At 40.1% G+C, this 3,800-nt stretch overlaps 1 protein-coding gene across 1 annotated transcript in view; it reads left to right on the top strand.

Annotated features, from left to right (window-relative positions):
• Positions 1-3,226, top strand: part of dapk1 (death-associated protein kinase 1) — a 76,517-nt gene extending 73,291 nt beyond the window's left edge. The window contains exon 27 of the mRNA XM_061767114.1: positions 1-3,226. This exon is cut by the window's left edge and continues 1,557 nt beyond it. The gene's annotated coding sequence lies outside the window, so the exon portion shown is untranslated.
• The last annotated feature ends 574 nt before the right edge of the window (positions 3,227-3,800 follow it).

The following is a 3,800-nucleotide window of genomic DNA, read 5'->3' as shown; positions in this document are numbered from 1 at the left end:
CCGTTTTTATTCACCTCCTCGTGCTGCTTTTGAGACTCTGTTCACACTTGTAATTTGATACTCAGATCTCATGATCTGATTGTTGTGTTAAAGTGCACACAGGTTGAGGCAGTAGCCCACCTTTGCTGTGTTTGTGTAAAAGGCACCAACGGAAAAATGCTGGATCTACTGTTACGTCTCGTCTCTGATGCTCTAATTGTTCTGCTATTTCCCCTCAGTGTCGCTGTTCTGTGCCACGTCAAGTTTTGGACTTTAAAGGTAATATCAGAGTTGTAACAGAAGCGGGACAATCGGGAATGACGCAATCTGGACGGGTGTGACGTTTAACACCCGCCACTCACTTTTCCCGCCCTGTTGTGTTGAAAGCAATTGTCTTACCAGACATTGACTTCATCTAATCATCTGATGATACCGCCTTCGCTGGGTGCTGTGTAAAAGTCAAAAGCAGTTTTAACTGAACCAAACAATTGTGAACACAGCCTGTATGTACATTATATACGTGTATGTTTTACACACTTGAGCGCACATGGTTTACCGTTTTCGCAGCCAAAGTGATGCCGTAATCACCACACATTTATCTCGGCCTTTTCTTGTCATGCCATCGCATTTAATCCCAGTGCCTTTACGGCCTTCTACCTCCCCCAAGCACAAATAAGAGCAGGTGCCTTGTCCGCACGAAGCGTTACAATTACTATAGCCCACAATGTCTTATGTCTTAGGTCTTCAGGATTCACTCAAAGGGAATTTTTATGTTGAATGCTGTCTCATAACTGGAAAGTACATTCAATATAATATATAATAATAGAAACATTTTGCCATTTTTGGCCAGTCCCGTTAAGGATAAAATTGATTTTTAATAAGAAAAACAACCAAAAAATATTTTTTACATTTTGACATGTTCAAAATGGTTTGTACTCAATGTGTAGTGCTTAACAGATGTATGGATTGATCGACCACCCGGCGTCATTAAGTGCTTTAATGTGAACTCGTTCTCGATGGTTTTACAATTTCAAAAAGGAATTTGTAACTTAGCATTCAACCACTAAAACATAACTTTTCAATAACTATTTTAATGACTTTAGTACATTTTTGGGTAACAGTAAGTATTAAAGCTGTGAGCTGCAATGAACGGGCCCTTGCACCCCCTTTTTTGACGATGAATCAGCAAAAAATAAATGAATAAATACATCTTTTGCATCGCCCATCTGTGTAAGACACCTGCTTCCGATTTTGGCTCATTCTCACAAATTTGCAAGTAGGCATTTGTCCCAAAATTGTTGCTTCAAACAGAAATGACTTTCCTGTTTAATTTGGAGCATGGGTCATTGAGACATTTTTGTGCATCCTGTCACAAGAGACATGTCCACCCAATTTTGTGTCAATCAGTGAAACTGGCGTCCAGGGTTTAAAATGTTTAACCTTCCAGGGGGCGCTAATGAGTCGTGTTGAGGACCCCCGTTTTCACCAGGATACACGCACTTGCAAATTGCGGGCAGTTTTTGGGCATGTTGAGGTCTCTCCAAATTACAATTTCTAATAATAAAATAGAAGTCAGTCAAAGTAAAAGCCCTGGAAATTGCCCAAAATGGCTGCTTGAAACCATAAGGGCTGACTTCCTGTTCAATTTGGGGCATAAGTCATTGAGACTTTTTCATGCGCCCTCTTATGGTAGACGTCCACCCGATTTTATGTTGATTGGTGAAACTGGTGCTGTTTTTTTTTTTAATAAAATGTTTTCCCCTAAACTTTCCAGGGAGTTAAGTGAGTGTAATTGGGGAGTTTTGGGGAAAGTTTATAAATTAATTGGAACAATACTAGAATAAACAAAATTTTCCAGTAAGATCAAAGACATGAATAATTTCATCAAAATCTTTATATATTATGCTATTTGTCCATCCATCCACCCATTTTCTGAGCCGCTTCTCCTCACTAGGGTCACGGGCGTGCTGGAGCCTATCCAAGCTATCGTCAGGCGAAAGGCGGGGTACACCCTGAACTGGTCGCCAGCCAATCGCAGGGCACATAGAAACAAACAACCATTCACACTCACATTCACACCTACGGGCAATTTAGAGCCTTCAATCAACCTACCGTGCATGTTTTTGGGATGTGGGAGGAAACCGGAGTGCCCGGAGAAAACCCACGCAGGCACAGGGAGAACATGCAAACTCCACACAGGCGGGGCCGGGATTTGAACCCCTGTCCTCAGAGCTGTGAGGCAGATCATATGAAATTTGCATTTCGTTAGCCTAATTGCCTGTCTCTTTGGCAACTTCACTAAACAAGAGGAGTCCAGTTGCCTCGATTCAACCTTTGCAGATTACCATGATCTGGATGACTGACAATCTACACAGACATAAAGACAAAACCAAATTTTTAAACAAGCACATTGCTATTTTTGTTGATATTCTGAGTGTAAATTAAAAATGACTGAGGCTATTAGGCTAACGATTTTAATTTTTCCCTTTTCATGTAATTTCCAGCCTGTTAAAACAAAAATTCACACGAATTAGATTTGACACTCCTCCGCGTCCTCTCTCAGGAAACTGTGGCACCATTAAAGCTGACATTAGCTGTTAGCTCCCTGGCCGTGAACAAAAGTAACTTCTTCTAACCCAATGAATCGAAGTTTGATATCGCGTCGCTTTAGCGTCCTCCATTTTGTCTTTTGTCTTTGACGTGTCCTCCATTTTGTGTTCAACTTCCTCCATTTTGTCCCCTCATTGGGCCATATAAATGGGCCAAAAGCTGCTAAATGTTACATTTTGACCATGTTTTCTAGAAGTCTATTCCTACCTATCCTTCCACACTTTGTTGTAATCTTTTATTTTCTTAATTTTCTATTCCTTTTGTGTCACTTGGCTGGCTTTTTTACATCAATTGAATGTACGACAAAAAAAAACAAAAACCCCTGAGGTTCACTGCGTTAACGTGTTTTTACGTGTAAATGTTTCCAATGTTGTGTGACTTTAAACATACCATAGCCTTGTCCAATATCACACCCAATATGAACTGAAAGGGAATAGTTTTATTTGTATTGGTTTTTTTAAACAATGACATCCTTGTCTCTGACCAAAACCGAAAAGGATTTTAACCAGCTTTTTAAAAAAGTAATTATTTGAATTTGTTTTTTGTCTGCTCTATTTATGTTCTGTTCCTTCAGCATGTTCTCACTACTTTATAGTGTTTTTTTAAAAAAATATAAATTAAAAAATTCTTTATCGAATGCTTTTTGTCCATGTTTGAGTTCTCTTACTTTCTGTGACACGTTCAAGTACAAAAGTCATACATCCAAATCAGTCTCCTTTCGGCAAAATTCGCCGTTTTGAACTCAAAGTCGGCCATATACATGAATCGTATCGATCCGATGAGTTTTTCCTGGGTGGGGGTCACCGTCATCATAGGCTGTTTCGTACTCCTTGAACGCTGGCACCTAGATCCATTCTACACATCCACCATCTACACACACACGAGTAATTTCTGAATATTACTCCACGGCGGACTAATATGCGAGCGCATCGGCCTGAGGTTTCGCCTGTGCGCTCGGGACCTGCTTTGGATAAGTCACAGGAGTTGACGAGACCAGAAAAAAACACTTTGGCAGCTTCTGCTGTGAAGAAGTAACGGTACATTTACTCCGTTATAATGATCTAAATGTCGCTTGCTACTTTTATTTATCAATTATTGCTTATTTATCAACTATTTCGTGCACAAGACTACGACCACGACTTCCACATCGGGCGCTGTTTGTGCCAATCCAATTTAAGTGCTAGTGACGTTTAATCAAACAAGAAAGTCAT

Source organism: Phyllopteryx taeniolatus, chromosome 3 (assembly GCF_024500385.1).
Source record: "Phyllopteryx taeniolatus isolate TA_2022b chromosome 3, UOR_Ptae_1.2, whole genome shotgun sequence".
Taxonomy (NCBI): Eukaryota; Metazoa; Chordata; class Actinopteri; order Syngnathiformes; family Syngnathidae; genus Phyllopteryx; species Phyllopteryx taeniolatus.
The sequence above is the reverse complement of the archived record's forward strand: the minus strand, read 5'-3'. Positions and strand labels throughout refer to the sequence as shown.